This window comes from Tachysurus vachellii, chromosome 15 (assembly GCF_030014155.1).
Source record: "Tachysurus vachellii isolate PV-2020 chromosome 15, HZAU_Pvac_v1, whole genome shotgun sequence".
NCBI classification, from domain to species: domain Eukaryota; kingdom Metazoa; phylum Chordata; class Actinopteri; order Siluriformes; family Bagridae; genus Tachysurus; species Tachysurus vachellii.
The window spans coordinates 5,519,971-5,546,651 of record NC_083474.1 but is presented as its reverse complement, the minus strand read 5'-3'; the positions used below and the strand labels follow the sequence as shown (position 1 = coordinate 5,546,651).

At 38.7% G+C, this 26,681-nt stretch overlaps 1 protein-coding gene across 2 annotated transcripts in view; it reads left to right on the top strand.

The window, feature by feature from the left end:
* The window catches only part of caln1 (calneuron 1), a 49,526-nt gene that overhangs the window by 18,191 nt on the left and 4,654 nt on the right, over window positions 1-26,681 (top strand). The window lies entirely within an intron of this gene.

Below are 26,681 nucleotides of genomic sequence, written 5' to 3'. Positions count from 1 at the left end.
TTGCATAAAGGGATCGGTGTCAGGTCATGCCATTGCTCATGCACGGAAAGTGTAGCATTCTTAGGCCAAATTATGGATGTGTTAAGTAGAAGCATGCTGGCATAGCAGACAATACAGAAGAGAGGCAAGATACTGTACTCAACCGGAGCTCCAGATCTGGAGCTTGGTGCTATGCAGAAAGATGTGATCTTGACTTGACAAATGTCTACGCTCCTCATTCCTGTAGAGGAACAGAATGACTTCCTCCACACATTCCACACTAAAATCTAAACACTTTCGAAACTCTAAATAAACTTACTAAACTAGTGAGCTTTGGGCTGCACATTTAAGCTATAAAAAGTATATTGGCAGTTTTCCAAACTAGCAGATAGCAATCTCTGTGTCTTCCTAAGTGTTAATGTATTATTTATTTAACATATTGTAATCAGCCCTTTAAAGATAATAATAATAATAATTCAGCATTATAATTTGTAATTAATACCTTCAGTGTTTTTGCTAAAAGGTACTAGCAAGTCATACAAAACACAGTGATTTCCACTGCGACTAAGTGCAGCGATTGACTCTCTTCTTTGTGCTTCCTTGGAGGGACATCTGACTCATCCAGTCCTAGTGTTAATGGGCGGTAGAGTGCGCAGTGACTAATTGTGAATCCCTTTGAGCGCTGTCTGCTTTACCATTCAATATAAGTTCTCTGGTCAGGGTGAGAACAGGGTGAGATGGCAGATTCCAAGATGTAAAAAAGTCCATTTCCGGTGTCTATTTTCATGATTAAATATTTCCTTGTCCCCTACGGACGGTATCAGCATTCACTGCAATACATTCTTAAACCTAGGAGTTTGCATACTGTAAGGACAAAGGGATACTCTCTTTACTTCATTTCACATCTTTACTTCATTTCACACAAGGTGTGTTAGATTAATAATACATGCATTTCAACCAAACTTATATAATCAGAGACGTACAGGACGACAGCACGGGAAAATTGAAATTGAATAAGCTCACCATTTATGACCGACAGTTGCTCCTACAGACACTATATGAAGGCATATTAGATTTCATCAGCTTATATGAAGTACCTGAAATGGCTTTATTCCTCAAGATTTAGCACAGTGGTCATTTCAAAACTCTCTACATGTGTCACAGTCTGGGTAGGAGGGAGACAGACCCATACGCAGGATAGCTTCAAATGACAGGGGTTTAATAAACAATAAAGACAACACGGTAAAATACGCGACATAACCAATACGAATGACGACACTTAACAACGGTTAACATGACTAGACGTGACCACACACACAACCAATGATTCGCGCTGCCATCGGCAACCATCGGCAACAATCAGATACAATTAGGAACAGGTGTGGAGACAGGGAGGAACAGACGAAGGCGGGGCAGACACATGACAACAACAATAACAGAAGCACATGGCCAGAAGTCCGGGCTGATCCCTGACAACATGCCTGTCATGGGTTTATTTATTTATGTTTATTTGACAGATGGCTTCATTGCAGCTACTCAACAAGATCGGTTTGATAGCATTCCTGCGGCACAATTAATACCAGAATTACTGGTACCACATAAAGTTTTCCCAAATTGTGCATTTCTTCGGTTAAAAGCAGGAATTCAAATTCTGCTGCATCCACAATTAATTCTCAGGATAACTGTGAGTCATTTTGTAAGGTCTAACAAGGTCTAAGGCAATTGTAGAGGGATCTGGAATCATTCCTGAATGCAGAACATTTCAAATCCTTTTATATTCTTCGATTCGTACTCAATATAATTCCGATCACAGATTTCAATAGGGTTTAATTCCAGCGAACGTGTCTGTGTTGATTTGGATGTTTTTATAGGACATGAGACTCATCATCAATCTTTATGTGAGAATCTTCATCATCAAAACATTAGTGACTCACCACAATATTTTTCAGCAGGTGTCAGTCACACGACACACGATTTCTAATGAGTTTTTGCGGGGCAAATTTGTGGGATACTCTCCCACCAGGATACTGTGGGATACTCTCAATCTTTTGTGATACTCTGTGGGATACTCTTAATGGTTTGTTATAAAGCTGGTATCTACTTGCCGATTGTGACGCCCAAAAATGAAATGAAGCATAGAAGCCTTTATTATCACCAATTATACATTACAGCACAGTGGAATTCTTTACTTCACATATCCCAAATGCAGAGGTAAGGGTCGGAGCGCAAGGGCAAAGGATGTAGCACCCCTGGAGCAGGAAGGGTTCAGGGCCTTGCTTAATTGCCCCAAATTTTCCAATCAACAGCCTTAACCACTTGAGCAACCACTACCCCCCACTTGAGCCAACACTATACCCCCCCGCTCCCGCCCTTAGTTACTTCTGCATGGCAGGCTTATGAATTATTCCCATAGCAGAAGAGCAGACCTGACCTATCTAATGAGATAATTGTTTGGATGTGGTGGTTTCAGTAGAGGATTTTGATAAGGAAATTGGACACAAAATGAAAGGAAATTACTTGTATTTTCAAGCTGGACAATAAAAGGAGTGTGACATGGCCTTTCAGTACATCACCTCAGACTTCCTTGTGTTTGGAAATAGATTAATACAAATTTTATTTAATAACAATTTTATAAGTAACAGTATTGAGTAGTATTGAGTATGGCTGTCTAGACCTCCGCTATTTTGCTTCTTAAAGCAATCTATAATCTGTAAAAGGTTTTGTCTATGTCACCTTCATCCTGTTTCCCATTTTGTCTTCCTTCCAAAAGAGATTTGATAAAGTAGATTCACATTTAAGTACACTATTTATGGCATTTGGCAGATATTCTTATCCAGAGCAAATTACAGAAGTGCTTTTAAGTCTCAATATCAATAATTACATTCTAACATTGGTTCACTAGAACATGGACTAAGTTTGTGAGATAATATAGAAAGAAATGCAGACTCCCTTTGGTGTCTGGTTCCTCTGAAGATCTCTTCTAAGAGAGTTTATCTTTTTCACCTTTGTGCAGTGAGGTCCAGTTGTGGTGAAGGTGCCTGTGTACTTCAGTGAACCTGCTTTATGTGCTTTATGTCTCCCATTTGTATAATCCTTTGAGAACAGGTCTAATGGGAGAGGACATACAAGGAGTGATCCTAAAGCACCCTATGAAAGAGTAATTGTGCTCTATGCAGATTAGGGTTGCTCACACCCCTGGAGCCAAGACTGGGGGTTATATCTGCAGATGAGCACCTGATGACTGGGCCACACTTTTGTTCATCTTAAAATATATTGATGTGGAGCTATATTGGCGTTCAATACAGGTAGGGTAAAGATTGGGAGTCCGGTGCAATGCCAGCCAGGCAGCAAGCCTTCAGTGGACAATATTAGATGACCTAGACCTTTGCAGTTGCTTTGGGAATGGCAGTATCACTTCACTATCAGGGAAAGATTCTTTGCTTATAGGCCAGCCAGGCTCACGTGGGGATACTCAACTGTGACCTTACTGTGAAAAACTGACTCTCTGTGTATATGCATGAAATGGCAGTTTTGAGTATTTTGCCCAAGAGGGTTCCTGACAATGTTTCCATATTGGAAAAACAGTTTTGTCATGCCCCCATATCTAAATGGAGTTACTCTGGGTTGAAGTTATAGTGGAAGTTAGATTAATACTAGCATGGCTGCATGGTAGATTAAATTAATTAATTTTCTTCCATTATAAAATTTTTAGCAAAAGAAGATGTTTTTGGTAAAGACTACAAAAAACGTCTGTAATATGTGTTTAGTTCGCAGGCTAGAAGGGCTTTGGGTTGAATCAATCTACTGATGTGGTTCTGCTGTTAATTACATGCTTAGTTATCAAAGTGTTTAAGTTTTACAACACATTTTTGTTTAATATTCTCGGTTTATTTTATCATCTTTTATCTTCTGAGCTAAACGCTGTTACTACACAAATAACACCTCTTTTCTATCGTAAAGAAAGAGAGGCAGCAACAACCGCGTTTTGTGTAGGAACAGCGTTTAGCTCAGGAGTTATTGACTCAGGAAATTTTTCCTTCTCGATAGGTGAGTAACGTTGGTTTTGTTTTGTTACACAGAACTAATATATGCCGTCCTTTGCATGATTATACTTGTGTGTCATTTTTGCTTGTTTGTTTATCTGCAATCGTATTGTTCTTCCCTTCAGCTATGATAAAGACACATTTCTTTCCATTAGTTGCCTGGGTTACGTATGTATGTGTGGGCGGAGCTATCAATACAGGGGTGGGACCCGTTTGGGTTAGGGGCGTGTTTGTTTTGGTGATTTAATACAGTATGTCAACATTGGCTTTCAAACATTGGAGTCCCCTACCTTTAAGAATCCTCACCTTCCAAGTAATTTGAAATACTACTAATTTAGTTTGACAATCTTTATGCCATATCTTGAGAGTGGTCTATTTTAAGGTGTAAGTATGATCGTCATTGAATTGTTATGCTTTTCTTTTTATATAGAATGTAGTGAAAGCATTTTGTAGCCAAACTCAGTAAAATAAAAGCTGATACGATTGTACGTTTGATGCAGTGTGGTACTGATTTAAAAATACAGACTGGGGTAATGTTTTCAACATTTAATCCAATTTAACACCATATGTGTGGGTCTTGATTCTAGAATGGACAAAAATGTTGTTCTCTCTGGATTATTAAAATGAACAGTTTCTACAGAAACAGTTATGTTTGAAAAGTCATTAAACCTACAGTATATAGAAATTTAGAATATGGCCCTGTTGGGGTCTTTAAATGCTACTTAGAGGAAACAAATAAACAAGCTTATTTTTTGTGGCTATGTGCAGTATGCTAATATAAAGAACTTCATATTTGAGATTTTTGTTAAATGCCTATACAATATTGATATAGGTAACAGCAATGCCCCTCCGGTGACAGTAAATTCAGGAGAGCTTTATTAGATCTAATCCACATTTCATTTCTAAATGGCAAGTTTAGTTTCAGATCAAAGTTGATATCTGTTCATTTGGTATCTAATTTTATGTTAACAGTTGTACTAAAAAAAACTTTGCGTATTTGTACATTTTTATTTGGCTTCGGGAACAGGCACATTTTAATATGTTGGAATCTGAGTGATGACTCGAGGCAGCTAGCCTGTTGTTCTACTGCCTGCCCTCCTTAAGGAGCTGTGCTGCACCTTATGGATACCTTCCAACCCTGAAAGGCTAGACTTCAAAACTACTCGAATTCTCTAAAAACTCCACAATGTTTTCAGAGTCCCACAAAGAAATCTAGCATTTCAGCAGCCATAGCTTGTTTTATTAGAATGGGGCCAAAGTATAATATGGCATCAGACACCACCTTTGATCATTTATACATGTCTTTGTAGGATCCAATCACTCCATTTGGCAGCTGGCTTCAACTAAACAATATAGATTTGTCAGCATTTTTAATACTGCTGATAAGAGTGAATGTTGTAAAATAGATTGTTTGGCTAAGGCTGCACTGTGCAGGGATGTTTCCTGTAGCTAGTAGACATGTAAGCAGAATGACTGATGAGAAATTGGCAAATAGATTGAGACAAAATAGGAACAGATGGTTAGTGTGATACTACTCCTTCTCACATTAACATACTTAGACCAAGGTCAAGATAAAAAACTGTTTCCCGGTTGTTTATTATTCTACCTGATTTTCAATAGGGGAGTGTTTTTTTTTTAGCTAAAGTTAAGTTAAGACAATCATGTTTCCTAAATGAATTTTATTTATTCATTCATTCATTCATCTTCTACCTCTTATCCAAACTATCTCGGGTCACGGGGAGCCTGTGCTTATCTCAGGCGTCATCGGGCATCAAGGCAGGATACACCCTGGATTTAGTGCCAACCCATCGCAGGGCACACACACTCTCGTTCACTCACACACTACGGACTATTTTCCATTTTTCAATCAACCTACCATGCATGTATTTGGACCGGGGGAGGAAACCCCCTAGGCACGGCGAGAACATGCAAACTCCACACACACAAGGTGGAGGCGGGAATCGAACCCCGACCCTGGAGGTGTGAGGCGAACGTGCTAACCACTAAGCCACCGTGCCCCCCTGAATTTTATTTAAAAAGAAATTTTACTTTACATTTCTCATCTTTGACCAGTAAACTTGTAACCTGTGCCTACACATATTGAACATTATATTAGGTAAAATTATAATTACCGAGTCAGCCCTTCTTCTACCATGACATCATTGCTAATATGGTAGTTGGTATGGTGCTGGAATGAGTATATCACGTACAACAAGTTCACCTTTCACCTTGTTTACTGTTGAATAAGCTTGTGCTATATTGATTGTGATTTACCGTTTAAAAAATATCGATTCTGACTTTGATTCAGTTGCCTAAAACAGATAATGAAATGGAAACGTGAATGTCATTAGGTTTACATGTAAAATACTTAATGGCAGTAGCAACTCATACTTTCATGGAGATCAAGTCAAGTCAAGTCAGAATGACTCCATTATCATCTCCATAGTTTTTAGCATATTAAAATGAAGGTTGTTTTGACTACACCAGACAGCCAGCTGTTCAACATCTCCTCTGTATGCAGATTCATCGCCATCCTGGATGAGGCCAATGACCAAGGTGTTATCTGCAAACTTTCATTGAAATGCAGACATTTGTGTATAGAGAGAAGAGTAGTGGAGAAAGAATACAGCCCTGTGGTGCACCAGTGTGTCACACCGGGAGGAGGAACACAGACCTATATGCAGTATAGCTTCAAATGAGTAGGGTTTAATAAATAATAAGACATAAAACAGGAAAAAAGAAGAAAACTAAACAGGACAAAGGACGAAGGTACACGTTAGGTGTAGGCGAAGGTGACGTTACATTGCCGATGATTCGGTTAAATAGACAAGGCGATTAACAATAGAGAACAGGTGTGTAGAGATGGGGAGGAGTAAACAAAAGCTGGGCAGACACGTGACATGCTGAAGTTGTAGCCTAATGGTTAGAGAGTCTGACTCCTAACCCTAAGGTTGTGGGTTCGAGTCTCGGACCGGCCATGACTGAGGTGCCCTTAGCTAAAGTACACAAACAGGATCCTGGTCTTTCAAGGTGGTGCAGCATATAATTCAGGCTCATGTTGACTGCATCATCAACTAATCTGTTTGCCTGATAATCAAACTAAAGAGGGTCCGGCAAGGATCCAGTGATGTTCTTTAGATGGGTCAGCATCAGTCAATTAAAGGACTTCATGACTGCAGACATCAGGGCAACAGGTTTGTAGTCATTTATCCCTGCAATTTTGGGTTTCTTAGGCACAGGGAGGATGGTAGTGCATTTAAGGCAGGAGAGGACTATTATATGTAGGTGAACATGAGTCACTACTGAGTGTAGCATTTTTTAATTTTGTATATTCTTTTATTATGTATATTTAAATTCAAGCTATATATTATTATTATTTTCATTTTGTTTGAACTGGTGATACCAAACAAATGTCCTTGGATCTTTTAATCTTGTAGGATCAATTTTTTCTGATATGGGTGTTTAAAGATCTGTCTCAACACCTCATTCATGTTGGTATTTTATGACTCATGCTTTCTTAATATCTGGAATTATCATTGTTCCCTAGCCATCGTATTATCTTGCCTCAGTAGGAACTGATGACTGGTAGTAAAGTGTTGACTGAAAGAGACACAGTGGTTTGATCTTTGGCTTTAAACTTGTTTGAAGCCAAGACTCTCTTTAAAGCTCTGTCTCAGTGCAGGATGTTTGGAACTGATGACAGCAGACATGAAAGGCTGAAAGGCCAGCGCATTTGAAGTGAACCGTTCAAGGCATTTCATCGGAGGAAAAAGAGGATGATATGATTCTTACAGTTCTCCCCATACCTTTGGGTCCTGATATACTGATATAAAATAAAAGATGCTATATTGTGTATGCAAGGAGATACAAAAAATAGCAGTGCTGCTGATGTACAAAGAGTAATTACAAATATAATCATTTTAATATGTAAATTAAGATTTGTATGCGTGCTGTTATACAGTAGCTCACTCATCTTCATTGTTCACTGTGTTTGCCTTCAAGGAGCAGGAGAGCATTCGTTAACTTAGAGTCGATAGTTCAGACTTCACTATCTCCCAAGCCTTGGTCCATTTTGCAGGTGTAAAAGTGTTTTAACACCTTAAATCTCTAAGGTGGTAAAGATGCTAACAGGTTGTCTTCACCAGGTTGTTAATGTGACAGGACCATGGCATTTCCTGTGTGATGTAAACACCAAGGTATCAGAAACTGTCCACTTTATCTACGGGGTCCTGCTGATTGAGCAGGTGGTATTTCCTCTTCTGCTTGTACTCAAACCCACTATCAACTCCGATGTTCAGAAAGAGGTTGCTCCAGGCTTTTAATATATTCTCTGAGTAGGCCTTTTCATCGAGATCAGGACCACCACAACAAGTGTTGTCAAGCTTGACAATGGTGGTAGAGTTGGAAGTGACCTCAGTCAAATGTCTACAGTGAAAACAGCAGGGGGCTCAAGAAACCTTTGTGGTCTCCAGTGCAGAGAGTGAGGGAGGGGGAGACATGTCTTCCCATCTACACTGCTCTGCCTGTCTGGCTAGTCACTTTCTCTCACTCACTCATTTTCTACCGCTTATCCAAACTACCTCGGGTCACGGGGAGCCTGTGCCTATCTCAGGCGGCATCGGGCATCAAGGCAGGATACACCCTGGACGGAGTGCCAACCCATCGCAGGGCACACACACACACACACTCTCATTCACTCACGCAATCACACACTACGGACAATTTTCCAGAGATGCCAATCAACCTACCATGCATGTCTTTGGACCGGGGGAGGAAACCGGAGTACCCGGAGGAAACCCCCGAGGCACGGGGAGAACATGCAAACTCCACACACACAAGGCGGAGGCGGGAATCGGAACCCCCAACCCTGGAGGTGTGAGGCGAACGTGCTAACCACTAAGCCACCGTGCCCCCCCAAACCTAGTCATATGTACATAATTTTGTCCAGAATAACATGTATGTGGATCATTATACCTATAAGCCTTTAAGTGTTAAATGCAAACTTTAATCTAATTTCCAAAAGATGATTAATGCATATATAATTTTTTTAATATAATCAAATCTTCTAATATTATGTCTAATATTATGATTCTGAGGAAACAGCATTAGTTTCTTGGGAGAAATTCAACTGTAGAGAACACGTCTTCCAGGCTTATTTTGATTTAGGCCTATTTATAATTTTTAATTACCACTGGCAACAATAACCGTGTTGAAGATATTGAATATTTTGGATGATGTAGAAAGATTTTATATACCTGTATTTATTAAGCAGTTTTATTAAAAAAAAAAACCCTCACAACATATATGATCTGGCCTTTATTAGTTGTGGTTGATATAGGTAACATGCCATGCAGTGACAGAGCTGAACTTTTAATAAATAAAAATCAAAAAGGGGAAAATGTGATTGCAGTGACTTTCATTGTTGCATGAGGTTGTTGGTGCCAGAAGGGATGTTTTGAATATTTCAGTAACTGCTAATCTCTGGGGACTTTCATGCAGAACAGTCTGTGTTTATCAAGTAAGGGGCAAAAATAAAAAAACACATCCCATTAACAGCGTTTCTATGGGCAGAAACACCTTGATTAAAGAGGTCAGAAGAAAATCTTCAAGCTCATGAAGGCTACAGAACTCATATAACCACTCCTTGCAAGTGTGATAAGAAGAAGTACATTTCCAAACACAAAACACACTGAAATTGAAACAGCCCAAGGCCACATCAGGTTCCAGTCTGTCAACAACATATAGGTGTGAGATCGGCCAATGCATTTTTATAGTAAACATTTACCGGGTCATAAAGTTACCACTTTGGGATAATGACCAGTGCTCTGTTCATAGGGTAGTCCAGGGGTGGAGTGACTCTGGAAAATCTAGAATTCATTGTCCTTTGTCTAGCCTAGCCATTGTCTGTGTTTTAGGTTGTTGTTGCTGATTTTTTTCTGTTTTCTGTCACATGCACTCTCTGATTGGTGATACATACATACATACATACAGCAGGCTTCCCTGGGTGAAGGGCCTACCACTTAGAAACCCTACTTGTGGTTGATGATAGTGAGAACACCATTAAAACAGATGGCACTAAGAGGCATAGCCTAACTAGCTGGAATCTCAGTGGGGTACCTGAGCTTACTCTTCATGAAAGGGTGAGGAGCTCTCCAGGTCAGATCTCTGGAATCTGTGGATAGGAATAGAAAAACCTCAATGTACCTCCTTACCCTCTTGTTACTGAAAATCAGAAAAATCAAGGAAATTTACTGAATGAATGCAACTGAGGTCTCTGTAGTCATTTAGTATCTTACCTCAAAATAATTCTTAATTTTTGTGATTAAACCTAATATAATTTCAAATATTATTTTCCTAATATTTTATTATTTATATAAAACAAACAAGCAAACAAACAAACAATAATAATAATAATAATAATAATAATTATATTATTATTATTATTATTATTATTATTATTATTATTATTATTATTATTATCATTATTATTGTTATTATTATTATTATTATTATTATTATTTTAATATAATATTTTAAATATTATTGTCCCGGAGGCATAATAATTCATCGCATTGTCAAGATGTATTGATAAGAAAAACATTGTGTAATAAAGGTGTTATAAGAGCAGTAAAGATACTAACCTTTCTCTGCTTCTACAATGGTTTCCCAGGATTAATTAAATAGTTAAAGACGATGTCCATGACATTGTAGCTTAAGACATCCTAAAAAGACACCCTTGGATTCTTCATTCTTCATTCTTCACATGAGATTCTCATACAGTAAATAATGCTTTATACATTATTCATGCTCATTCTCTTGCACAGAGCTTCCTTCCGTTCATCATTTTTTAAACCAATAAATGTTACATTACATAAAAACTCCACTTTGTAACTGTTGGGGAAATGCTAAGGTTATGTAAATCCTTCTCACTGATCCTGATTCTAAAATCAGCTTGCGGATATGAGATTTGAAACATCACATTGAGGTTTTTTTTATGAGGAGAAGCTGAAGAACAAACAGGCCTACCATTCATTTCTTTTATTATTTTTCAGGAGAGATAATCACTGGAACATATGCCTTGTTTGTGTTCTGTTCATCCAAGTGCCAGAAAACTTTACTAGTTTTCCAAAGTAAACATATAATAAAAAAATGCCTGACTTAGTAATTTGTTCTTTGGAATACAGAGACTCCTTATGCTGCAAAATTATGATCCCTGCAATCTCCATTCTGTTCTTGGACTGTGACCAGTTAATTTAAATAATGAATTCGGCTTGAGCTGGGGGGCACGGTGGCTTAGTGGTTAGCACGTCCGCCTCACACCTCTAGGGTTGGGAGTTCGATTCCCGCCTCCACCTTGTGTGTGGAGTTTGCATGTTCTCCCCGTGCCTCGGTTTCCTCCGGGTACTCCGGTTTCCTCCCCCCGGTCCAAAGACATGCATGGTAGGTTGATTGGAATCTCTGGAAAATTGTCCGTTGTGTGTGATTGCGTGAGTGAATGAGAGTGTGTGTGTGTGCCCTGCGATAGGTTGGCACTCCATCCAGGGTGTATCCTGCCTTGATGCCCGATGACGCCTGAGATAGGCACAGGCCCCCCACGTGACCTGAGGTAGTTCAGATAAGCGGTAGAAAATGAGTGAGTGAGTGAATGAGTGAGAATTCGGCTTGAATAGAACCTTTCATGTTCAAGTGTTCAGGTTGCCAATGACACAGTTGCATTTTTTGCTGTCTTTCATAGCCTAAGTTTGAAAGTTAATGAAGTTTGAAATCCCTTATGATTTCCATCATCCAAGCTTTTGCTTAACAGCCTTCAAACCATTGACAAGAGCAACATGGTGATGGTAAATGCTAACACTGCAGCCTTTCAGCCTTTATATGTGTGTATATATATATATATATATATATATATATATATATATATATATATATATTCAATATTATACGACTGCATTGGCATCTGTTGGGTTACAACCGAACACTGTGACATGGCATCATGGCATAGCAGTATGCTTGTGTTTGTGATTTTCTGGTGTCAGTATGTTGGATAAGACATGTCTGCAGTTTGGACTATTAAAATGGCTGAAGGATGCAGTGACTCACCTTCTCTGTAAAGACTGCAGTCTCAGTGGGCATACACCGACATGCAGTGACTGACACCTCACTCTCCAGCTCATGACAGCAGAGGGCTAATTGTGCTATGGGGGCGTTGGAAAAAAAAGGCTAGAATGAAAAAAAATCTTTGTAAAACATGCCCTGAATATGAATGTAAAACGTCATTGCAGAAACTGGCTAACGATGCAGACTGCTGCTGCCTTATTTAATATGGTCTAATCCACTTCAGACAATCATATCAGATGAGTCTTACTAAATGCTGTGAAGCTGGATCAGTATGAAAACAACATCCAACTGTTAGATGTTTACCTTTTAAAAAACCAAAAGAACAGGAGCACGGGAATTTTCTTTCTTTAAAGAAACATTTAGCAAACAATATTTCTACTGCTAAATAAGTTTAATGCAAGGCTTAGAATTCGATTTTGTCAGGGTAGTGCTGATGCAGTTTTCTGTTAAGAAAGAAAAACACCCCTTAAGGAAATTCAGAGACACCCACCATGTGTTCAAGGCAGCAATATACAGAATGAGCGTTATGTATGCAAAACGTGCACTACAGAGAGATCGATAGATGTGAAATATTACACATTTAGACTACATAGCTAATATTAACCTTAGTTGTTGACTGGATTATTAAAGGATTATTTGTGCCAGCTCGACAACTCTTGATCCAGGTAACAGCTCCCTTTATGAGGAAAACACAGTTTTGTTCAGTTCCCGGGCAGGAACCTTATCCAGCCACTGAAGAGTTAACTCTCAGTGCTGGTCCCAAGCCCGGATCAAATGGGAGGGTCGCATCAGGAAGTACAGTGCCGATCCTGACCTCCCTGGGGCCCTAAGCAAAATTCTGCTATGGGGCCCTCCTACCTGACCCATGAGCCATGTAAACCATTTGCCACACATTCACACTTGTCACCCCACTGCTCCCACTACAAACCTCCCTTCTTTTAAAAAAGTTTGCTCCATCTCTCGGTCAAAGAGTAAAACAATACAGAATGAGGTATAAACAAATCTTTATTGAATGGAATATTTTAAATAGAACTTTGAGTTGAATATTAGCAATTGAATTTAAAGCGAATATTAACATTATCTTAAATAAGCAGGAAATAATAAAATATAACAATTTTAATAACAATTTGTTTTCTGCTTATTTAAGATAATCATGTTAAGATAATGTTAATATTCATGTGCTAATGTTCAATTTCTTTAAATATATATATATAAAGAAATAGAACACAGCTTTGGATTTGGGGATTTTGAGCACGTGTCATTTCGTGTACGATTGCACGCGCATATGAACGCATGTTCACGCGCGGCGCGGTTATCGAGCTGCCGTTTATAAACACCGTTGGCCTAGTTGGGCGTTTATTTACGCGAATGGCCAAGACAGGCCAAGAGATACACTGGACACTAATTTAGCTAGTCAGATAAAGACTAGAGACAGAATCACATCAACTTAACTTTACTGTTATTTTCTCTTGCTGACATCAAACCTGAAGAGAACACAAGTTTACCTGATTGCTGTTCTCACATTTCACTCTCATTTTGTTTCTTTTTTCTCTTTTCATGGCCAAATGGATAGCTCCGCTTCATATTGTTATCTACACAGTAAACATTAACACGCGCTGTAAAATGAGGCAGTGGGAGGCGGGGTCTTGCGTAATTTGCGGGGCCCTATGCAACTTGCTTAGTGAGCGTATAGGGCTGTTCGGCTCTGGTTTCGTAACATCATGAGGGTGAGAAAATGATGAAAGAATTTTCATTTTTGAGTGAACTATCTCTTTAAATTGAATGTATGGCTGTGCTTGCAACTCTGAGGTTTTTTATTTTTATATTTAGGTTTTTTCTTATATATATATATATATCTTATATATCTTATATCTTATATATATATATATATATATATATATATATATATATATATATATATATATATATATATATATATATATATATATATATATATGTGCATCCCCATAAACGATCCATACGCTTTTCACTCAAAGCCTAACACTGAAGACCAATTATAAGTGCTATTGCAAAACAGCTGACATTTCCACATAAACAGTGACCAACCATTTACACTACATTGCACTTGCAAAAAATTTAATTTGATAGAACTTTGTCACTCAATTGTGAACGATGTGGTTGCATTATCACCCCACCATGGCTGAATACACGTTCATCAGGTGCACTTGATGCAGGGATGGCCATAAATCTTACTGCTACCTTGAACACAGAGGGGAGGGTGTGTCTGTTCACAGCCCAAAACTGCAGGGAGTTCTGTCCATCACAAAATCCCGGTACCCGAACGCAATTATTTTTGGTTAATTATTGCAGCGCCTTCCATGTTTTGTCACGACTGTTAAAGTTTATTAGTTAGTGAGCGCTCTCCCTCTGCTTCGGTGACGGAACTAGAGTTTTATACAAGGGGTGGCCAGGGGGTGGCCAGGGGGTGGCCAGGGCAACTTTAGGTATATTATGTATATTATGTATATTATGGCTAAACTGGGGAACGAACCGATCTCTCTTGTCTGATTATTCTGTTAATAGCGTCTAACGTCAATTTATATATCGACGTAACTTTCGGAATATTTTTCTGGAAAACTAAATCCTGATGTTTAATCTCAAAACTTACCGAAATCTGATGTTACAGTATTCTTCTCTACCTCTCAACTCTTTCTTGTCATTGATTGATGGATTTGAAATGTTAAGCGGCGCCGCGACCAAGTGTCAAACGAAGACTTCTTTTGATAGGTCAAATGAGATGTCAATCAGCACCAAACTTCCAATGCTATCAAATAAAAATTCGGGGTGGCACCTGGTGTGGCCAATCAGATGTCAGGGGTGGCCAATCAGATGTCACCCTGGACACCTCCCTGGCTCCGCCGCTGCTCTGCTTGCCTGCTGCGTCACGTGGTTAGATTACGTTCTTGCGTGCGTTCAAAAACAGATAAAAAAAAAACCAAAAAAACAAGTTATTTCGAGTCATTTAACTCAAGTCACAAGTAAGTCTCAAGTCATGAATGTCAAGTCAAAGTCAAGTCGAGTCTTTTTTTAATATTTGTCAAGCAAGTCTCAAATTTGCGACTTAAGTCTGACTCGAGTCAAGTCATATGACTCGAGTCCCCCATCTCTGATAACAGTGTAAGCTTGCTGTCCCCTCAAAATAACTCAACACACAGCCATTAATATCTAAATGGCTGGCCACAAAAGTGAGTGCAGCCCTAAGTGGAAATGTCCAAACAGTACATGTTGGCATTCATGGTTCCCTCAATGAACTGTAGCTCCCCAGTGCCAGCAGAACTCATGCAGTGCCAGACCATGACACTCCCACCACCATGCTTGACTGTAGGCAAGACACACTTGTCTTTGTACTCCTCACCTGGTTGCTGCCACACACACGACACCTTCTGAACCAAATAAGTTTATCTTGGTCTCATCAGACCTTAGGACAAGTTTCAGTAATCCAGGTCCTTAGTCTGCTTGTCTTCAGCAAACTGTTTTCTGGCTTTCTTGTGCATCATCTTTAGAAGATGCTTCCTTCTGGGATGACAGCCATACAGACCAATTTGGTGCAGTGTGCGGTGTGCAGCATTTACATATTGAATTCACATATTCTATTTCCCAAACACAACCTCTAGTCATGACGCTGACCACGTGCACTCTCCTTCTGTGGTGGACCATGGGGAGGCCTGTTCTGAGTGAAACCTGTCCTGTTAAACCATTGTATGGTCTTGGCCATTGTGCTGCAGCTTAGTTTCAGGGTCTTGGCAATCTTCTTCTTATACAGTAGCCTACGCCATCTTTACTGTATGTAGAGCAACAATTCTTTTTTCAGATTCTCAGAGAGAGTGAGAGCGATAACACCAAATGTGCCCCATTCTAACGAGTCACATGACACCGGGGAGAGAAAATGGCTAATTTGGCCCAATTTGGACATTTACACTTAGGGGTATACTTACTTTTGTGGCCAGTGGTTTAGACATTAATGGCTGTGTGTTGAGTTATTTTGAGGGGACAGCAAATTTACACTGTTATACAAGCTGTACACTAACTACTTTATATTGTAGCACAGTGTCATTTCTTCAGTGTTGTCACATGAAAAGATAGAATACAATATTTACAAAAATGTGAGAGGTGTACTCACTTCTGTGAGAGACTGTAAATTAGTACCTCAGGAGCTCCTGGTTGCTTAATTCCACTCAACTATAAACTGTTGTAGAAATGACATTGTTAACATTTACATTATTTATTGTCCCGTGTCACCCAAATGAGGACGAGGTTCCTGTCAAGGTTTCTTCCTCATATCATCTCAGGGAGTTTTTCTTTTCCACCGTCACTTCAGGCTCATTAGGGATAGATGTTAGAGATGAATAGTAACTTAATTTTAAACTTTAGAGCTTTTATTCTGTTTCTATGCTTCTGTAAAGCTTCTTTGAGACAATGTCAAGTACTATACAAATAAATTGAATTGAATTGAATATAAAAAAAAAACAATAATTTTTTATCCTTATTTACAAAGTTAGCTTATGCCATTGCTTCTTGGCTTTCACTACTGTAGATTGATCTCTTCATCGTCACAGTTAATAGCAACCAATTTGGAATTGAATAGTTCATTTTTGAATATGGCTTCCCTTATGTCATTCTCATGATTTTATCTAATCATGCAGTCTACATTCATCAGCAAACATGGGAACAAATCTTGCTATTATGGAAGCTTATCCTTCAGGTTCAGCATGTTTTGCATTTTGAAATGTTTTCTTTTTTTTCAAGAGTGATTATTTGAGATTCTGTTAGCTTGGGCCAGGCCATTTTTAAACTACCTTAAAAATTAATTGAAAATAAATTCACTAGATTCTTTAAATTCTCTACATTATGTTTTTGTGTGGGGGGGCACGGTGACTTAGTGGTTAGCACGTTCGCCTCACACCTCCAGGGTTGGGGGTTCGATTCCCGCCTCCGCCTTGTGTGTGTGGAGTTTGCATGTTCTCCCCGTGCCTCGGGGGTTTCCTCCGGGTACTCCGGTTTCCTCCCCCGGTCCAAAGACATGCATGGTAGGTTGATTGGCATCTCTGGAAAATTGCCCCTAGTGTGTGATTGCGTGAGTGAATGAGTGTGTGTGTGTGTGTGCCCTGTGATGGGTTGGCACTCCGTCCAGGGTGTATCCTGCCTTGATGCCCGATAACGCCTGAGATAGGCACAGGCTCCCCGTGACCCGAGGTAGTTCGGATAAGCGGTAGAAAATGAATGAATGAATGAATGAATGAATGAATGAATGAATGTTTTTGTGTGTGTTTTGTCTGTGTGGGAATGTTGGAGTAAACCTCTCCAAGTTGTTGCGGGTTTAATCTGTGTTCTCTCCCTACATTCACAAACATGGCAGGTTGAATGACTTTAAAAGCTTAATTAGACTTGCTTTTAACTACACTTATATAAGAACTCATATAACCTGTTGTCTTTTGGACCATCGCTACTCAGAAATGAACAAAAACCATCACAAATAGTGTGGGTCCGCAACTGACCATTACTGACTAACCAAGCATTGTATCTTAAATGGCATTCTAATCTAGACCATTATTGATTATTAACACTAACCAGTTTTTTCAGTTATTTCATGTAGCCCTCAGACCTACTGAAATGTACCCGGAATTTCTAGAGTCATAGACACATTTAAGTATTCAATTTAAGACACATCCCATGACAATAAACACAACAAAGGTGGAAAGACATGGCCTTTCCACCTTTCCAGATCAACTTTAGGAAAATTTATGACCAATGTAGATTTTGTGCCATCTAGTTGATGTTATTTTTCATTCCAGATGTACATAATGTATGCAGTTAAAGATGTACACAAAAACAAAATTTATCTACTGCTTCTGCATGTCCACACAGTGTGTGTGTGTTTGTACTTGATCTGCTGTAATTTATTGGCATCACTTAAGGGATGTATTCCCATGTTGTGCTAAGTTTTCCTCCAAGATCCCCCACAATCCTGACCAGAAAAAAAACAGTTACTAAAGATGAATGAATAAAAAAAAGTCATATTGAAAAAAGGTATGAGCAATTGATAAGGAGTTTCCTTTTGGATTTTGTACACTTCAGGCACTGTATACTGTACATTTGCCTTGTTTCTGACAATTCATTTTGTACCCAGAAGGAAAAAGAATTAAAGATACAAATATGTCTGTTTCTGGAAAAGCAGGAATCAGATAGTGATTGCCAAGGTGCTGAACTGAGCCTTCAGCCTCACATACACAGCAGTGATGTAGCCTACTCTCCATCTGTCCATGAGATGGACTGCAGATGAAGAGGTATAAATTTGCATGTGTCGGATGGCAATGTGTGCTGTCTTTAGTGTGCTATCAGCAGAGCGCTAGGAGATGATGCTATGAACTTAATGAAATGGGGGACAGAGGAGTGCCTGTGTTGATTTTTATTTCAGATATGAAAATAGGCCACTCTTGCCAGCACTTTCCTTTGCTTGACTGAGAAACAATAAAGGCTGTAAGTTCCAGTAGTTTTAGATAAACAGCAACATAGTTTGGTTCTTTGTTGTGTGTATCATGAATTCAACACTATTTTCTGAAACTATAGAGCATAAAGTGTTTCTCACTTGTTCTTATCGATTTAATCAGGATGTACAACTGGCCCAAAAAAATCCATGGCAGAGAGGTCTTGAAGTATTCAGTGCACAAAGCAGACCTGCTTTCTATTATAGAAAGCGGTACATTTGAAAGGTCACATTGATTTGCAGTCTGCTGAGCACTGCTTCACAGGCAGCAATGGAGGTCCTCTGTATGAGAGAAATAAAGTGAAATTAAAAGAAAAGGTCAGAGGAGCATGGAGAGAAAGAGCCAGAGGAAACCCGTCAAGTGCTCATCCTGACAAGCACATCTGGGGACTATTTGATATGACATATTTGTCAGTTTGTAAAGCATTGATACAATCCATCTGGCTGCTTAAGTTCCACACCACAACCATTGGTCTGATGTGCGCCGTGGATACAGTGAGGGCTGACATCCGCTCCGACTATACTCGCCAATCCTCCTGATTCTCAGAAGGCCATTTTCATTAGTGTTTTAATGTGTGTTCCTCCACTTTTACTCAGATTATTGTACTTGTATCTTATTTAAAGGCTGTATAACAGTTTACAAAAGTAAATTTTATTAGACAATCTTCTGTATATTTGTGAGATTGCATGGAGTGTAATGGTGACCATGGATGCTGTTAATAGTTTACTATAGTTTCATAGTTTACAATTAATAGCATCCATGGATTTTGTCCAAAATATTTGAAATAAAATACTTCCTTCCCATTGGTTCCTGACTTTTCAGACCCCCTGTAGTTAGGTTTGTTGTTGAAAACACTGACAGGGCTGAGAAAACATTTTTATTTTCAAAACCATTCTTATGTTTATGCTCAAAGTTTATTGACAGTTTATTGTTTCTTTGCACACCAAGACTTAAAAAAAAATCTCACATTATCTCACATCTCCAAATCTCCAAATCTTTTTCCACTGACAAAACACATTTTAAGGGATACAATCCTGTCATTTTGTAACTTTCAGTTCAATTCGATTCAATTCGATTCGATTTATTTGTATAGCGCTTTTAACAATTTCCCATTGTTTAAAAGCAGCTTTACAGAAGCCTGGAAACAGAAGAGAGAGAAAAATAAATAAATATATAATAATAAGAAGAAGAAGAAAAAATAAGAATAAAAATAAATAAGCGAATATATACAATTAAAGTTTAAAATTAATTTTAAAAAAGATTAACTTAAAATTTAAGATAATATATATCTATCCCTATCCCTAATGAACAAGCCAGAGGCGACGGCAGCAAGGAAAAAACTCTCTGAGATGATAAGAGGAAGAAACCTTGAGAGGAACCAGGCTCAGAAGAGAACCCATCCTCATTTGGGTGACACTCTCTTGTCTCTTTGAGATGTCTTTTATGGTCACGCCAACTGACAGCAGTGTCTTTTGATTACGTTTTATTGCAGCACAGAGATCTTTTGATCATTTTTAGACATGTCCACTGACAGTAATGTCATTTTTGAGGTCCTGTTACCTAACATTGGTGCAATCTGCTGGTATTTCTAATTAAGAATAGTCATTATCATATTATTTATTCTTAAGTGTGTAACTTGAAATGGTCAGAATAGATAGAAGATAGACAGACTGTCCCACTTTTATTTTCAGAATCTCTCTGTCTTTGTCTTTGTTGTATGTCCAAACTAATAGGCCCGAAACCTTTCCTCAAATAGTATATAAACTTAGCCATGAAACCATTCTACATTGGCTCATTATATGAAGTGTGCATTGATGTAACGTGGCTTCTTGGTTAGTTTGGAAACTTTAAAATGAAACTATCTGTGCCAGGAAAGTAGATGTTCATCTGCTGCATATTATTGTGTAATATATTGTACTCCATTTTTGACATACAACCAATTTCTGAGACTTATTGCCGTCAGACGTGAAGCTCCAGCTTCATGTACATAGCTCTAGCTTCATGAACCATAAATGACTGTGGAAGATGGGGGCTCAATTCTGTTACATAACGGATAAGCCGTTGTAATCAATATTTTGCAGAGCTGTCGGTTTACCAATATAAGTACATATGCTCTGCTTTTACCCAGACAGGCATAATAAGAGCTTAGCCAAGCAAACTGGCAAATCATAACACTTGTGCTGTTAGGACTTTTTTCAGGAGGACTTTAGTAGATTGAAGTTCTCCTAATCCTCAAGCACAGCACTGAAGAGGAGGCAAGTACAATTAAAACTGGGTTTATTCAACAGTTGTAGGCAGTCCGAAACATTAGACAATCTCATAGCTAGGACCAGGTACAGGTCAACTGAGCAGCAAACAGTATGTCAGAATAGGAACGATCAGAATCGGATAAATACGTGAACACACAGAAAATGAAATATAAGGAAACTGAATATATGTTTTGCAACATAGCTGTGTGTTTTTTTTTAAAGGTGAACTGTGAGTATGTGGCAATTGAAAACAGTCGATGTACAATCATAAGTCTGGTGATTGTGAGCGTCGGAGTGCAGTTGTGTAGCTTTAAGTGGAGTCCAGCATTGCCATGTTTGTAGACCCCATTGTGTCATGGGAAGTGGTGTCTGCAGTGATACTGAACCTAATGATAATATACATGTCTATATACAAGGGGATGTATTATTTTTTGTCTTTAATATAATATTTACCTGTGTGAAGGTCACACCTTGGAATAACAATTTTAATGTATCTCCATAGATGAACTCCATTATTGTGTTATTGTAGACTGATTTACAATAGTCTGTATTTAGAAACTCTAATAAGAACAAAATCTTGAACCCTAAAGCGTTCTTCAGCTGTCCCTCTGGAGGGAATCCTTAAACTGTCCATCCTTGCAATAGGATAATAGTTTTTCTCTATTAGAGAAGGCTCCCAGTATACCACTATGATGACAGACTGAAAAGGCTGAGATTCATATTAAACTATTATACTGTTAAAGGGTGCTTTTTTAATGTGGTGGTTCTTCAATGCCTGGCCTGCGTAGTGTTCTGGTTGAGGTCAAGATGCGAATGCGTCTTGAAATATACCGGAAAGGATTTTTAACACGGCTGTCAAAAAAATCTGCTTCCTTCTAGTATATAGTAAAAAGTGCAACATGTATAGCAGGTCCCTTTAATTCTGTTTCTGTCTTTATGATCGATTGTGCCCTTTCCCATGCCTTCTGGGAATGTTAAGTCTCAGAGCTGCTTGAAGTCACAGAATGACTGAGTAGGTGTTTTCCTCAGGTGATCATCACTGCTTTGTATTTCTACTTCAATGCATCACTCACTGAGTGAATATGTTGAATCATTGGTCAATAATACAGTAGAGATGCTGGTAGGCTTGTCAAAGTCTGAAAACAAACCAGTTTGTTCTCCATTACATAACAGTTACACTTTTGTGATTGGGAGAATCTTTAAACTTTATATAACACAACACCACAGTCAGCATTATGCTATATATTGTATGTACTGGATAATTCCGACTGAAGCAAACATGCCTGATTGAGGCTTGTTTACTGCAACCCTCTGAGTTATAAAGTAAAGCAAAAAGTCTTGGTGTCCCTGCTGATGTTCTCATTTTCCTCTGTGTGGCTTGAGATATTGTGGAATAAAAATAGAACAAATTATCTGTCATCTTAAAATAGATGAAGAAATCACACTGCTGGCTGGTAAATGCTACTGCAGCTGTAAGACAAACGTATACAGGCAATAACATGACATTTAAACCAGTCCAGATATTTTAAGACTTTTGTGACTTGTACTATTTTGTGCAGAAAGCATTAACGCATTACATAATGAATCTGATTACTGATCCTCTGTTTTTATGACTGAATCATTGACTTGCCCTTGTTCAGTCACACACACACACACACACACACACACACACACACACACACACACACACACACACACACACACACCATTTGGAGAAGCAGGAATTTGCTGGTAGGTTATTAAGCAGACCAACACACAGCATGATGCTTATCAATAAACCTTTGACTGTTTTTCAGGGACAACTCAATTTAGGCCAGTAAGAGAGGCCACTATATGCTCAGCATGCAGAACGGTCAATAATGTGCTATTACAAGTCATTAGTCATTAGACTGAAACACTGGGCTTCACTTTTTAATCCACTGCAGCCAATGACTGTTACATTTGTTGATTTTTATCGTAAGGTCTTATGTACAACACATCATGAATAAAGTGTTATTAATATAAACCGAGTATTCATTAGAAACAAGTCCAGTTATTGTGCCAAAAAGACATGAAATGAAGAGAACTGAAATCCCACTTGGTTTTCATGACCTTCTTATGCCAGTTGAACTGTTTTTTATGTAATAGATGATGATGGGTGTGTGTTGGCATGTGGGCAGACACCAATCATCCACAAAAGCATAGTGATTCTGTTGTAGTACAGGAGGATTTTCTCTTTGATTTACACACTGTCTCTCTTTGTCTTAAAGCATGAGCCTGGTGGAGTGCAGTGATAACTGAAAGCTGGTAACTCAGTTTCAGGTCTCGGCCTCATGGAACAACTGAACAGGGTGATTATGTGGAAGGTACAGTCCAACTGTGTCCGCGTACTTCAGAGACTAAAACTTAAACTGAATATAGACCCTTTATCTCCAACTGCAGTCATCCCGTGTAGACACAATGGCATTTAACCACAGAAAGTCAAATTGACAGAGAATTGACAGATACAATGCAAAAGTATCTACAAATTTGACAGCTTTAATGCTCACACATTTTGGTTCTGACCTTCTTTTAACCTTTTTCTAATCTAATTTTGATCACAGTGTTTTCCACAAAAGAGTGGTTATTTTGCAAAGCATGCTAGTAGAAATGCTAGTAATAGAAATACTATTTATTTTATTAATAATAGTAATAGAAATGTCAACATGTCGATTTCGGACCTTGTTTTAATTTGTACCTGTAGATGAAAGTGATGTAATCGCAAACAACAAAAAAAAAAACTTTGTTTTTTTTTCAACTGAGGAAAAAGCTAGGATGCGCTAATAGCTAGTATTTCCCCCTTTGGCTGAAATAACTGTGTTTGAGCGGTTTCGTGCATGCACAGTCCATTTCAAATCACCACACAGGATCTCAATAGGATTTAGATCTGATTGGATAAGATCTGAATAGATTTAGTGATATGTAGTGGGTCATTGTTGCAAGGTCCACTTTGACTTCAGCTTCAATTTTTTAACACATGTTCCTCAATCATCTTCTGATACAATGTTGAATACATAATGGATTGTATGAGGATGAACTGGCCAGGTCTGGCTGCAGCAAAGCATCCACAAACCATAACACTCCCACCTCCAGGTTTCACAGTTGGTATGAGGATCTTTTGCTGAAATACCGTATATGGTTTATGTTAAAAACATGCCCTCTGTTATGGTGTCCAAATAATTCAATTTTAGACACGATAACAGAGGGCATGTAGCAACAGTTGATGTCAAAGTACATGAATTTACACTCAGAAACCCTAAGATATCTTCACAGATAACCCTAAGATACACTCAGAAACGTCTTCTTTGGAGACGTCTTCAATTATCTTGCAGTCTGCTCTTGGGGTGAATTTGCTTGGATGTCCTGACCTGGCCATGTTGGCCGTTGTTTTCAATCTTCTCCACTTGTAAATGATTTTCCAGACAGTGGAATGGCTGACTGCGATGGGTTGGCACTCCGTCCAGGGTGTATCCTGCCTTGATGCCCAATGACGCCTGAGATAGGCACAGGCTCCCTGTGACCCGGGGTAGTTCGGATGAGCGGTAGAAAATGAGTGAGTGAGAGAGTGAGTGAGAGTGGAATGGCTGAGATATTTTTATATCCCAAACCAAACTAAATGTCTGAGGTCTTAATAAGGCAAGCCTCCTTCAAAATGCTCTGCAGTAATGTTTCAATTATTTGCACCTGATGTGATACACCTGCAGTTAATTTTATCCATTTTAAGTATAAATATGTGTGGGGTGTCCTTAATTTTTCCTGACATGAAATTGGAGTTTTATTGCATTTCATAGATAGTTTAACAAAGACCTTTCTTTGGTTTTATTTGTTTAGTTATATTACTTGAATCTTCCAATATTGTTAAAATGAAGATCAAATGCCCAAAAAAAAAGCCCCAAAGAAGAGGGAGAGAGAGAGAGAGAGAGAGAGAGAGAGAGAGGAAAAAAAGTGCAATGCTGATAAGGAAATGTGGGCTTTGTGCTCTCTAGTGGATGTAATGGTATTTCTGCGGCTGGATCAACTGAAGGTCACAGGCAATCAAGCTTTATTCTGTCTCTCAAAATGCCCAAAAGAATCTCAACTCTCAACAGGAAAGGTTTGGTTTGGATCTGGATAAAACAAAGGAAGTCAACATAAATCAAAAGAAATGCAAGCCAGAAAGCAAACAGGAAACTTTAATTACAGGGCAAAATTTGTCTGAAATTATTTCTTTCTGGGTGGCACGGCGGCTTAGTGGTTCGCCTCACACCTCCAGGGTTGGGGGTTCGATTCCCACCTCCGCCTTGTGTGTGTGGAGTTTGTATGTTCTCCCCGTGCTTCGGGGGTTTCCTCCGGGTACTCCGGTTTCCTCCCCCGGTCCAAAGACATGCATGGTAGGTTGATTGGCATCTCTGGAAAATTGTCCGTAGTGTGTGATTGTGTGAGTGAATGAGAGTCCAGGGTGTATCCTGCCTTGATGCCCAATGACGCCTGAGATAGGCACAGGCTCCCCGTGACCCGAGGTAGTTCGGATAAGCGGTAGAAGATGAATGAATGAATGAATGAATGAATGTTTTCAAAGGCAGGGAAAGCAAAGTGTCCAAGACTACAATAGTGGACATTTTCACCTAATGGCATGTTTTCAACCTGTTTGGATTTGTTTATTCAAAGTGGGAAGCAGAAAATCAGTATGTATTCGGAGGCCAAGCTCAGTGTGTTCTCATGTCTGAAAAGTATAACTTCAGTTCAAGGTGGAGAGGGACGGTCAGACTCATAGATTAATTAGTGGTACAACTAAGTCTTCAATAATTTGTTGAAGGAGTAATGAAATTATAGTGGCAGTGTGCATACTGAGACTGTAATCATTTTAACATATCAAAAAATGTAATACTCTGTTGTGTTTTATATTGAGCCCCATATAAATGATGCTTGGCCTTTCATCCATTTTCACTTTGAGTAATCTTGACATGAATCATCGTACAGAACTGAGCTAGGGCTTAGAAATATTTTATGAGAAAGGCACGTATGAATTTAATGGTACTGGCTTTCTAATGAAGCACACACTGGCTTTCTGGTGATGTTTTCTGCCAAGTAACCAACCAAGATACTGTACTAGATATTTTTATTAACCAATCACTGATGAGGAAAGAGCTTGAGTCACTGTGCATGGTTAGAATGGTGTGAATGGTGGTATAGTCAAGACTAGTCAAGTCAAGTCAAGAAGCTTTTATTGTCATTTAAGCCCTATGTAGCTGACGCAGTACATAGTGAAATGCAATGTTTTTCCAGGACTATAGTGCTACAGTACATACAACAACACAGAGCTACGTTTATAGTAAGTTGTCCTAGCTACATAAAATGCATCGTGTGCAACCTAGTGCAAACAGTGCGAGACAAAAGACAAATCATTCATTCATTCATTCATTCATTTTCTACCGCTTCTCCGAACTATTCTCGGGTCACGGGGAGCCTGTGCCTATCTCAGGCATCATCGGGCATCAAGGCAAGATTAAATCAGACAATGCAAAATACTAGATATACACTATGTAGCCAAAAGTATGTGGACATCTGACCATCACATCCATATACTGTATGCTCTCTTCCAAAGCTGTTGTCACAATTTTTTAAATAAATAACACAATTGTCTAGAATTTATTTATAAACTCTTCTCTTAGGATTTCTCTTCACTTTAACTAAACTAAGTATTATCCTAAATATTAAAGTATATAAAGTTATTTAAAGGTAGAAAGAGACGGTTTTTATAGTTTTTATAGCTGTGTTGTTGTTTTGGTACA